General features: G+C 27.7%; 1 protein-coding gene across 2 annotated transcripts in view; it reads left to right on the forward strand.

Annotated features, from left to right (window-relative positions):
• The first annotated feature begins 1,146 nt into the window (after nt 1-1,146).
• LOC107440564 (uncharacterized) overlaps nt 1,147-13,852 on the forward strand; it is a 69,911-nt gene continuing 57,205 nt past the window's right edge. The window contains exon 1 of one of the 2 annotated variants that reach the window (XM_043050415.3): nt 1,147-1,826. The gene's annotated coding sequence lies outside the window, so the exon portion shown is untranslated. The remainder of the gene's footprint in view (nt 1,827-13,852) is intronic. The other variant, XM_043050413.3, reaches the window with a different exon arrangement.

Here is a 13,852-nt window from a genome sequence, read left to right on the forward strand (position 1 = left end):
TATTAGAGCGTTGCGATCGCCTATTGGTGATTGTCTGAGAAACATACCTTCCTCAATTTAGACGTCGATCTGAAGGGGAAGAAAATTTTCTCCAGATCTCTCTACCCATGGTACTTTTTAACGACAGACTACAGATCTTTCGATTCACATGCATGTATGTCACATACTCTCAGGTCCTGCAGTGGACTGATCGTTAAGACACGGTTTCCAGCATATCACCGAAGTCAAGCATCACTGGTTGCGGTCAGTGTGCGGGTGGATGACCACTTGGATCAGTCTGCGTAGGGACCGAGGGTGTGCGGTATTGGCCCTCGTTTAACTGTGCTACCGTAAAGTGCTCGACTTCGCGCGCAGGTCGTCGGGCTACCGAAGCGGGGGTGTCATACCCTCCGCAGAGGATCAAAATTGTGATGGCAAGTCTTCGGATCATCCTCCGGGATGTTTCTCAGACCGTCGCCAATAGCCCATTGGGCAAGCTCTAGTGCGACGTAAATTAACAGCAATGGATGGTGTTTTCAATAGGAATGTAAACAATAACAATCTTGAGCTCGGCGCCTACTCTAGTTCCGGTTAAAAAGTTTGCAGCTGTTTACTACATGTTATTCTGATAGGCGATGTTTTCAGACGGATAATTTTGTTTTCAATAAAAGAAATAAATTAGATAATTTCTGGGCTCAAATCTGCCATATTTCATAAGATATTAATGTTATTATTTAATTCTGGTGAGTTTGGAGTGAAAATTTGTTTTAGTTATTTTGTTATTTATTATTAAAAAAGGTGACATGGTTGCTAGATTTTGAATATCTCGCTTTTTTGGCAGTCTTGATTTGGCCTCTTTCCATTTGTTTATTACTGTTTGTTCGTGTTGCAAGCTGTGCACCATCTTACGTTGGTGTTAACACTTTTAGTATTGCAAACACAAGTATTGTTAGCATTGTAAACATGAGTAATCAAATACATTGTTTGCAAGAATCTCAAAACACAATGATGCCAAATGCCTTTAAAATACAACTGAAACAGTAACCCGGAAATTTAGGCAGTCCCGAACTTGCAGCGTTTCCTAGTGTAGAAAACACCATCCATAACAATAACAACATGCTCTCAGTGGGTCTTGAGGAATCGAGGATCGAACCCCGGCTCCTCTTTAGCGGAGTTTGATTCTGTAATCACTGGAATAATGTTGTGTTGCAGTAACTTTTCAAACATTAAAAAATTAGATCTTAAATTTCTTTCATTTTCACAAAACTGTAGCTTTTTTCCATATTGACATTTTATGCTATTTTTATAAAAAGCGGTGAGAATAAAAATCGTTGCCATATTTTTTAAATAGTTCATTTCCCGTGTATATTTGTGTTCTCTTTCATGTCTTCTTCATATCGATACGAAAATATCGATTAATCATGCAATATACAATCGATTCGACAAGTTTATTGATTGAATTCAATTTCTCCATAAATTTTGTTGAAGCTGATCGTTTTGTTTTGTTGAAACGCTTTATGTGTTGATTTTCTGTATCGGATTAATTAGCCTAGTGTGTGTAAAAATTAACAAACGTTTGCAAACAAAACCGATTTCTTATTTTTGCTAACTTTTATAAAGTTGAGTGAAGACATAGCTATGGATAAATCGAAATTATAAAGTTTGACAGCCTGTCACAATTGTTTATTTCCACGTTGTAATGGGAATGCTTAGCATTCCAGCCGGTTAAACTGAATATTTTTTGTTTGTTACCGTTATGTTGTTTGTGATTCGATGGGAAACTTTTGCTTTGTGATTCAACTTGATACTTCTAAGACATGAGCGGACCTTATAAATGAAGTTAAAAGGTATGCAATTAACATTTTATCGCAGTTTATTTATTTTCGTTAATTACAATATCGTCATAGAACTTTTTTCAAGTTTTTTTTTTCTTTTTCTTTCTATTTTCTGCGAATTATTTTCTTATTTTGAGAAAATAACTTTCATGACCAGTTATCCGTTTTTAACTTTGTAATTAATGTACAAGACGTTAATGTTTGTTTTCAAGAATTCCTTTGCAAATAGAATTCCTTCTTCGTTAATAATATGGATGTTATTTGTCACTCAAATGTTTAAAAATACCCCATATTTTTGTTTATCTGTAAAATCAATATGATTAATATCTATTTAGAAATTTTCCCTTTTGTTGATTTTTATGCATTTAGAATATAAAATTTATATATTTATATTTCGCGTTTTAACAATTAAAATTTTTTAACTATTAAAATTTGTTCTTTCTTTATCTCTTTTTATTTTGCAGAAAAATACTGTTTTAGTCTAAGTAAACAAAATCAAAAACGTTTTTCTTAATTTTATCATAAGAAAATTAATTATTAAAAAATAATATTTAGAATTGTTACATTATTCTATAAGAATATACTTATTGAAGATAATATTTAATACCCTTAACTGTTTATATTCAAATTTTTTGTTACCTTTGAATTCATCAGGCTTATGAAGTTTTATGATGTAACTATGTTGTTTTTCAATTGTTAAGATATACTTAAAGAAAAACCTTTTAGTTCAAGGTTGTGCTCAGTAATTTTTTATTTCATTAGTTGGATATTAGTGTACTTAGATTGTTTTTTTCCCCCTCCTTCTCAAATGTATTGAATTTTAGAGACTTATTTATATTAGGTATGAAAGATATTTTGAGCTACTTTTTTATGCATATTATTCATGTTAATATCTAAAATATGAAATAAAACATTAAACTTCAGGTATTTTAAATATGTATCCATTCCCCCCCCCCCTTATTTCTATAGTCATTTGTGTTCTTTTTTGAAAAAAGTGTTTATATATTGCAATTTTGAGTTTCAATGTTTCCTAAATAGGTGAAGCTTATATGAGTAGGTTTTTGGACAGCTTTGAAGGCAATATTTTTTATGATTTGAAATTAACTAAGAGGAATACTACGACGAAAGTTTTTATTAAAAAAGATTACAAGGATAATGATGAATAATGGATAAAAATTGCTGGATTTTAGAATCTCTTATTTTTTTCTTTTTTCATAGCAACTAGTGATGTAACGAATAGTGATGGGGCCGAATACCGAATATTCGGCCAAATTTTAGGCCGAATACCGAATATTCGGTGGCCGAATACTTACTTTTTAAAAAAAATTTCTCTTTTGATTGTAATTAAAGTAATTTTCAAATTTTAAATTAAAAATTAAATAAATATTAACAAAATTGCTTTTTTAATCTTTGTATATTTAAAAGAATTTTAACAACTTGATTTATTTTTTGTAATAATTTAAATATCTTGATGCCATTAACAAGGCAATATGGCTTTTATAAATCTAAATACTTAATAATAGCATATTTTAGTTATAGTTATACTTGTAATTTATATGCTACTTTATTTAAGATAACTCATTACTTACTACTGTTAAATGTATTCTTAACTTTCTCTTTTGTCAGAAAAATTATTAAAACTCAGAAAATTAAGAACTTTTTAAAAAGTTTCGCTTTTGAAATTTTAATTTTGTAATTAAATAATTTTCAAATTTTAAATTAAAAATGAAATAAATATTAACAAATTTTCTTTTTTAAACTTTCTATATTTAAAAAAAAATTTAACAACTTGTTTTTTTTTTGTAATATTTTAATTATCTTGATGCCAACAATAAGGCTTTCACAAATCTAAATAATTAATAATAGCAGCATAATTAATAATAACATATACTTCATTATACGGCTAGGCCGAATATTTGGCAAAAGGGCCGAATACCTAATAGTGGCCGAATATTCGTTACATCCCTAATAGCAACATTGAAAAATTCCTCAAGCGTATTATAGTATTCAAATTCACAAATTATCTTGGAATTTAGGAATGTTAGTATAGTAACATAAAGCTTTATTTAAATAAGATTTAATTACTATGCAAAACTGTAACAACTAAAAGAGAGTTAGCAAAACCGACCACAGACAGCTCAGATTAATTGATGAAATTTATATTTTTTAAATATTGTATTATATATTATATTATTATGATTGATATTTATTTCCAACTTTAATAAAATTAATGAAGGATCTCTACCAATACTAATAGGCCACATAGAACATTTAAACTAGCCAGGCAGCCCTGTGGCAGAATTTTTTTGGGCTTTCTGCGGCAAACCTCTCTAGCACAAATATCTTTCTGCGAGATGCTTCTAATAATAATAAATATACATGCTACTAACTAAATTTAAATTATCAAAAACGTGTTTACAAAAATCCTATTTGTATAAAATAGAATTGTATATAATTTTTAAATGAATATGTAATATTTGTTTAATTCTAATATCATGGGCCAGATTCTCACATTTTACTAAACAAGAAAATACACTTATTATTTCCTTTTTCGTAAAACATCACATAAAAAAATCGTGGAATCCGTAGCAGTGTCTACTGAAAAATAGATTGACGGCAAAATCCTCGCGGATTAACAAGAATATCGGTGCAAAATGACTGTGTCAAATAATGATTTATTGAATCCGAATTTCGCTTGCTGTAATAATATTGGTATATTTCAAAAATTCATGAGAATATAAATAATAACTGAACAATGAAAGATGTCAGGATTTCGAAAAAAACAAAGCAAAAATTTGTAGCATTAACTGTTTTAAAGAACTATTGAAATACCTCATGAATTAATGAGAATATCTGCTCAAAATGAGCGTGTCAAAGAATGATTTTTTGAGGGAAAAAAAATCTTTCAACATTTCTGCAGAAAAGAAATTTTTACTTCATTATTCTATATTTTTCATTCTTCTCAAATAAGAATAAAAAAATCATGAACATTTCTTTCCCCTCTGATGTGCGAAAAAGGCATCTTTTAGTTATAATTTTAGAGATAAAAATTTCCGCAAAAAGCCGAAATTCTTTACAACTTCTGAAAATCCAAATTCTTTCTGCAAAATCTCTGCAATATTTTGCGACAATTTTGACGTGTCACCGCAATTCTGCTACAGAGCCAGGCAGTACTTGATCTCAATCTATAATGGGTAAATTAAGTTAATCAGAATAAAAATTGTTTAACTTCAGTTTAAGTAAGTATCTGCATCAGGGTTGACAAGTTTTTGACACATGATTTTTACCATGGTTTTTTTTCCCTTACTTTAAAAACCTTTTTAGTCAAAATAATTTGATGACCCGAACTTTGGTGACATTGTATTTTTATCTCAACTAATTAAAGTTTAAATAAAAAGTGTATCTTAAGACATTAAATTTTTAAAAAAAATGTGAAAGATATTGGACATAAAATGACTTAAGATTATTGATAAAAATTATGATAATGTATTTTTATGCCTGGTTAATAAAAAGTGTTCAAAACAAAGCACTACTATAGCATGCTTCGATACAATGATCTTATACTTATTTATGTGATTTTTTAAGTAAATAAAAGGTATAAAATTAGATAAAATAGCAATGGCTCTTCAATTAGTTTTTTTTTTAGTTTAAAATTTTGAATAAGAATATCAAGATTATATGCAGGTATTGTAAAAAATTAGATGCTTAATGGATATCAATAGCAAAATGAAATCTATATGTCCTACACTATTTTTAACATAGTCTTAATATTTTACGAAGTTCAAAATTTTGATACTTAGTTTCTTCACAAATTTAGAATTAAACATATGTGTACAATTTTAACAATTTATGTTAGAAAGTATTTTAAAAACAATTATGTATATATTTATTGACACAATATCAAAATAACTTAATAAAATTTTCAATAACTTAACAATAACTTAAAAAAATTTACAATAACTTAATAAAATTTTCAATAACACTTTTAAAGAAAATTTTATTAAGTTATTGTTTGCTGTACCAAAACAAAGAAAAAAGTAGGTTTTCGCCACTGAAACGTCAAAATCCAGTTTTTGACATCAAAACCAAATGCTAATTTCCCCATATAAGAAAACAAAAATTGCTTCCAATTTGTGAAACTAATTTGAGATTTGTTAATCTTAGCCTTCAGGGATTGTTCATAAATGCCATACTTTGCGAGAACAGGGGTTGTACCTTGACAGCAAACATTTTGGTTAAAATTAAAGTGTTTAAAATAACAGCCGATTTAATATTTATATATAATTAAATTTTTGAAATTGTTCATTAAAAGAAATACGCATCTAACATAAATTTCATTAAAACACATGATTAAAGATAGATTAAGATAAAAACAGCAAAAAATAAATCTTATGAATTCTTAAGAAATGAAAACACTCTTGTAGTTTCTCTTAATGTTTTACAGAAAGGAGTGTGGTGGAACATAATTTTATAATTATATTAAGAGCTTTTGAGATATTACCATAAAATATATTATGTAATACCACAAATCACATAATGTATTCATAATTTCAAATAGCACACTAGTAATTCTTTCAAGCAACTGCCGTTAAGCATGGATACAAAAAACAATTTCGTAAGTTTTCAATTATAAATGTTATAGAATAGTATTTTTTTGTCACATTTTGATAGCCACTGATAATATTATAAATTTAGGCAGAAAAGTTCTCTTTATTTCATTGGTAAGAAATTATTAAAAAAATTACAAAAAAAAAAAATAATTACCTAAACTTTGCTGAAAAATACAGTGACCTAAAAAATTCGTAATTCAAATTTATCTAGTTGATGAAAATTTTACGAAGAAATAATTTTTTAATTGATATTTTACTAACAAGAGAAATACACATCTCAAAAATTCATAGTAATACAAAGTTAAGCTTAAATTAAGGAGCATGTTTTAAGACCTGGTAGGATACATATTAGCCAACTTTCTGCCCCTAGGGTTAAATATGCACCATTGAAGTTTCTGTTCATTTACTTTTAACTAACAAAAATCTCCCAACATATGTGTATTTGTTTAACAGTTAGGCTGTCCACCTTTGGAGGTCAAATCCAAGCTGGCACAGTTGAATTTTATCTCTATTTTTTTTTCTAAAAAAGGTTAACTCTTTATCTTTAATTCAATTTATATCATTCATTCAATTTATAAATTATTATTTTTTAATTTAAATTAATTTTTTAAAAAAAAATAAAATTTTTAAATTCAAAAAAATTAGATTTTTAAAATAAATTAAATATGAATTATCAAAAAAAAAATTTTTAGTTTGAATTTTTTATTTAAAATTTGCATTTGTTTCATTTAAAATATTAGATATCTGTTAATTTGTTTTTAGAAATTTAAATTCTATAAAAAATTAATTTAAATTTAAAAATAATTTATGAACTGAATAAAAAATATTAAATAGTTATTAAACTTTGTTAGAAAAGAAAATTAGAAATAAAATTCAACCATCCCGGCTGGAATTTGATTTTGGTACCTCTTTGGTAGAAGGCCGACAGCCAAACTGTTGCACCACGATTACTCATAAGTTGTGCTGTTTTTTGTTAGTTTAAAAGTAAATTAATTGAATATTTAATGGGGCATATTTTAACCCAGGGGCAGATTAAGCAGCTAATATGTACCCTATCTAATATTTTCAAACATGCTCTTTAATATTAGCTTAACTTTGTTTTAATAGGAATTTTCAAGATGCTTACCTCCCTTGTAAGTAATAGTTGAGAATATTATAAGTACATATAAGTTTTACTAGTTATAAGTGTATATATTTATTTTGATATGAGTGAACTTATTTATTTAGAAAATTAAGGATAAAATAAATCAAAATTCTCTATAAAATCATAATAAATAGTATGAAAACAGTTATTTTTTAATAAAATTATAAATAAAAAAAACATTTTGACTTTTATTTTAACTCTATATTAAATTTTATCTGTATTAAATTTGAATTATTAATTTAATAGTTATTGTTTATCTTTTTGTTTTGACAGTAACCCCATTTTGTTTCGACACCAATTGTCAAAACAAAAAGGGGGATTGGATTTATTGTCAAAATCAAAATAATTAAAAAACGTAGTAGAATGATCACTTGTAATTTTATATATGTACATACTTTTATTTATATTTACTTCATATTTATAATAGTTATTAATTATTTTTGCTCTAAAGTCAAAAGTCATGTCAAAAAGGAGGTTCTGATATGACTGTTAAAACCGAATATAACTATCGTGTCAAAAACTTACTGACCATAGCACTGACCAGGTTTATTTGATATTCAGCCTAACTAAATTTATACAATAAGTTAAAAATTTATCAAAGCATCCAGGTTCATCCCTCCTACGAAAACCATTTATTTTTAGCTAAACTATCTTATGTAATATATTAAATTTTAATTTGAATTAAATTAATCGTAGTATAAAAACTATTTTTTTTCTCACACTACAGTTAGGAATTAAATTTTTTTTAAAATGACTAATTCTTCATGAGCTGTCAAAAATACATTTGAAGAATTGGTACATACAGCAATATAATACAAATTATATTGATTGTTATTCTCTTAATTAGGGTATTCTTACTTTGGTTTTTCAATTGATAAATGTACGTTCGCTGAGGTGCACTCTCTTCCAACTCTCCCAAATACATTTGAATTCTCGTTCATTTATCCTCTCTCTATATTAAAATTCAACAACTGCACCATTTTGCATTCCACATTACCACATTACTCCCTAAAATTAACTTAATACTAAAATTTTTAAGATTTGTTAAAATATATTGGTATGTCGAATAAAACTTGATATTACACATAACTTGATATTACACTTAATAACAACTTATTGATAAAATAAAATTGTAAAGCATCCTAAAGTTTAAACCGTGATCATGACGAAAAGACACTAATGTTGATAATGGTTTGCATCTCTTTGGAAAATTTGTGTAACTAAGGTTTGCATGTTTTAATTTAAAACATGATTTCAAGTTCTCGTCAAAAAGACGACTTCTCAATTTATTCTTGATAAGGTTCGTGCTTGAAAGTGATTGTTTGCATGGCTATGTAGACCAGAATAAGGAAAGAACAACAAATGCTAGTTTTTTCAGCTAAGTTAGGAATAAGTTAGGCATGTTCTTTCTTTTCCAGGTCTTATAAAGCTGACCACTTCTGCCGTAAGCAAAGCTCCCAATGTTTGTGGCCATATCAGAGCTAAGAAATTCTATTTTCGAGCCACAATAATTCTTTGTTTTTTAAATCCAGCAAGTAGGGTTCAAAGTTACCAATGTCAATATTAAAGAGAGAAAGATTTAATTCTGATACAGTAGTATTGAGAGGGTTTTTTCTTGATTTATTATTTAAGGGTTATTTATTAATTTCTGAAACTTGCTAAGAAAAACTTTTGTCATTCAAATCTGCTGTTTTGAAATAGCAAATGTCAATATCAGAATTATTTTCATCACAATGTTTCAACAGACTTGAAAAGTGAATCTAAGTTTCCCTTTCAGTATCTTTAGCTAAAAGAGAGAATTTGTTATCAAAGAAAATAAATTCTTCTAACTTTGAACACGGATATCAGTATTATTCTTGTCAGTGCAGTTGTACTGGAATCAGTACAATTGCCCATTGAAGTACATCAGTAAAATTTTTTTTAGAATTAGTAAAATGGCAATTTTGACTTGATACACTAACGAAAAATCAAAATTTCGTGTCAAAATGGTAGGGTTTCTTGTTTTTAGACATTTTGTATTTGCTATTTTGTGAGAGGGCCACACTTAGGAGCCAAAGAGCAGCTATATTTGGCTCTCGAGCCACGGTTTGCCCCTCACTGTCCAAGGCGAATTAATACCTTTTATGGATTAATTAAGCTTTTTAGAAAAAAGACTTTTTTTATTACAAATTGTACCTATTACCGAAATTAAAAAGGCATCATTGGCTTCAAAAATAGTATTAAAATTTTTCGCTGTTCTCATATCCGTATCTACGTAACTTATGTTCATTTTGATAGACAAAAGGATTTGTTATGACGGATGAGAATACCTTTTTCCATGTATTTAGCTTTTTAATACAAAATATTTTTTCTCTCCAATTTTTACCTTTTACAAAAATTAATAAAATTTTTTTCTTGAAAATAATTTGTAGCGACGCTTATATTTTTTCAATCATTTTTAGCGAACTAATATCCGTACTGATTTTGAAGGCTGTAAAAAATCTCTATTATTGACCTCCAGTAGTGCTTAATTGAAAGTGGTAGTTAAAACTACTGATAATGCCATGAGAACCTATTTTAGCCTATTTTATGATAGCCAATTTAAGCTCCTAATAATGATACTGTTGATTCGGTTTTTTTCTGTCTCCGAAACAGATTAAGTACCCTATTATAACCATACTACAAAGTCTTGGCACCTAATAAACAACCTTTCTTTCTTTTTTTAATTTCTTGTACAGTGCGCAAAATAAAAAACGGACCACCCCGAATAACTTTTTATCTAATTATCTCATCTTCATGTTCTAGATCTTGATGATTCGAGGGATGACTTCAAATATGCTATTTAATTAGTGCTGACGCCATTTCAAGTTACGAAATCAGACACAAAAACGTACTTTCTCTGACTAAACTTTTTTTCGACGGATTCTGATTTCTGACCCTCAAAATATAGGGGGTAGCCGCAATCTGGGAAATATGGTCCCAATAGTTTGATCAGGAGAGCGGTCCAATGTTTGGAGTTCTTAATGTTCATTTGACTTAATACATATTTCATTACATCTCATCTCGAGGACTTAGTAAGCGAGTTGAAACATTTTTGCACACAGGTATTGAATTTGTTTATCTGAAGATAATTCCATGCCAAATATACTTTTAGTAATTATTTAAATTATTTTTTTATTATTTTATTTAATAGTAATCGAAAAACTTTTGATTTGCGAGGTATGAAATTTTGAATCACTTTAACGATTAAAATTTTCCGTGGCAAAATAATTTTTTTTTGTTAAATAGTAACTGAGAAATCGAATTTTAAAAGTACGACTTGAAATTTAATTTCTCAGGAAATATTGACAGATTTTGTGCAAATTTTATATTTCGCAATGTAGAATTGCATTCCTTGAAATAATATGAAAAACTATAAGCTTTACAATTCAAAATTTTTTCGACTATTATTAAATAAAATGAGGAAAAGTAATAAAAAATTACTGAAAGCTATTTTTTGCATTGAATTAACTTAGAATAAATTAATTTTATAATTGTGTGCAAAATTCTTTTAAAAAGTTTTTGCGATATAGCATTATACGTAAAAAGTAAAATTAACATTATGGGTTCATGTTTCCTGAATTGCAGCGACCCCCTAAATTTTTGGGGTTAAAAATCCGAATCCGTTGAAAAAATGTATGTTTGTCCTTGAAAAATACGTTTTTGTATCGGATTTCGCAACTTAAATTACCGTTTGCACTAATTAATTAGCATATTTTAGGTTACCCTCTCGGACCATTGAGATAGTGTCCTAAAATGTGAAGATCCAATAATCAAAAGAGTGGTGCGTTTTTTATTTTGCTCACTGTATGGTCCAGTGTTATATAATTTACCATAATATAGATTAGAAAGCAAACTCACCAAAATCAAGATTAGCAATACATATAGTATCATTTAACTAGTGACAGTTATAATTTGCCTCAATCTTCGCACGGCTTAAAAGATCGTTTTTTTTTTTTTTTTTTTAAATTTGTTCTTTATCAATTACCCTTATTTGAATTTATAGAGGTCCGCTTCGAAAACGTAAGTTTAAACGTCAATTTAAAAAACACGTTATTCCATATACCTTTTAAAATACGAGTTCGATGACATCATCACCATATTTTGTGAAGTTATTAGCATTGATTTTATTATTGATAATCTAACATAAGAAACCAATTCTAAATAATTCATAAAAACATGAGATAAAGCTAATTTGTGATTAATTAGCAGGGGTCTGTTTAGAAGAAATTTGGGTCCGTTAACGGACCCTTCACAAAATATCTTTTCATAAAAACGGATTCTTCACAAAATATTTTAGCTTAAAAACGGACCCTTCACAAAATGATTTTTTTTTAATGGGACCCTTCCTAAATTTGTTTATCTTCATTATTGTTTTGTTAATTGAATAAACCCTTCCCAGGGCAAAAAACAAGAAATATGGATGTAAACGAATTAAGTTTTGTCTCCGGCAGACGATTTTTCCTTTATTCGTCCGAAATGAATATTCTGCGTTCAGCAGTATAGGCTAAATACCAAATGTTTGTATGTTGCATCTCGAATTTAAAAGCAGCAATTGCTGTTTATTTTTGAAAATTTAATTTTCTTTATTATAATTTTACAGTGCCGAGCATAATCTTGTATCTATTTACAATTTAAAAACTCCTTGAAAAACTTTTTTGCAATAACCGGACCCTATTTGCACAAATTCATAAAAGCGGACCCTGGTCGAAAGAATGTGAGTAATTTTTTCACAATTTCACGAAAACCGGACCTTTCACAAAATGTCTGGACAGACCCCTGATTAGAGTTGAGAACTAGCGAATCACTTATAAAATATTTAAACCTATGGGAAACTCTCTTTGGGATGTAGCTCGCACACTTATAAACATTCTGCATTATTTATAGATTGAAATTTTAACTTTCCTCTCCATAAAATAACTTTTAAATACATTGTTAATAATGAATTTAATGTTTTAAAATAGTATAATAGTCTAATAGTATAATAGTATTTTGTTTTAAACACTTCTAGTTAAAATTTTTAAATTTTTTTTTTATTTTATAAATTTTGCATACTTTGCGATATTTATAACTACTTTGCATACTTAATTTATTGCAAAACTTGCAAAACTTATAACTATTTTGCATGCTTTGCATAATTTAGACATGCGTAACATATAATATTTTACAGCCATTTCATTATCTACTAATTGGGGACACTGTGTATTTTATTTATTCATTTAATATTTTTTTCTTCAAGAAGAATTATTACTTAAATTTTTATTTCCTAGAACTCGAGCGAACCATGGTTGTTTTGGTCAAAACTTTATTTTAAGAATATCAGTAGATAAAGGCTTTATTTACTTTTCAGAAATCCTGCGTGGATCTCAATTAAAGTAATTGATTTGAATTTATTTGAAGATTTGAACGCACCACTCTCTAAAGTATAATTATGTATCAATTGGTGGTGAAAATAGCATCCTTAGGAAGAAAAAAATAAACAATTCTTGCATGTAATTTTAATGTTTACATTTGCTGCATATTTTTCTTGTACAGTGCTGCGAAAAACAAACAAAAAACTAATGCATAATTTTAAAATTGAGCCAGTAAAGCCTTATTAATTAGTATATGTATCTATTTTCAAATGCAGGAAATTCTACATTGCAGGGGGGAAAAAATGACTAATTGGCGAATAACTTATGATTTAATGATCGGATTTTCACGCAATCGGACGCTACCTTCATGGTTTGAGAAGGATCTTAAGTATGATAATAAAATAAGTTAGAAATATTTCAAGTTACGATTTAGTCGCCAGAAATACCAACTTTTTTTGAATGTACGTACCTTTTGTAATGGATTCTGATTCTTGATATGTTAGAACGTAATTACCTTACATTCTAACATATCAAGAATCAGAATCCATTACAAGGAACAGAAATTTTTGCTTAATGAATTTAAGCAAAGTAATTTTAAATTAAAAAATTTAAATTAAATAGTTTGAATAGTTTCTTGGTGGTAACATTTCTAATTCTTCTTTTTAATAAAATCTTCTTTAGTTCATCCTAGGCAATTTTTTTCTCAAAAAAATAGTTACGATAAATTATCTATTTCACTTTTAGTGAGTGTTTAATCAAGATTTTAAAAATTTTTGAATTTTCAAATAATATTAACTTATTTACTTTTATTAAATTTTAATACTTAAACCTTCAAACATTACCAACCAGGATTTATTTGTATCCTTTACAGTTTATCTATACCGCATACAAATAAAACATTTAAGTGACTGA

The sequence above is a fragment of the Parasteatoda tepidariorum genome, chromosome 6 (assembly GCF_982258835.1).
Source record: "Parasteatoda tepidariorum strain Cologne lab strain chromosome 6, Ptep-v5.0, whole genome shotgun sequence".
Taxonomy (NCBI): Eukaryota; Metazoa; Arthropoda; class Arachnida; order Araneae; family Theridiidae; genus Parasteatoda; species Parasteatoda tepidariorum.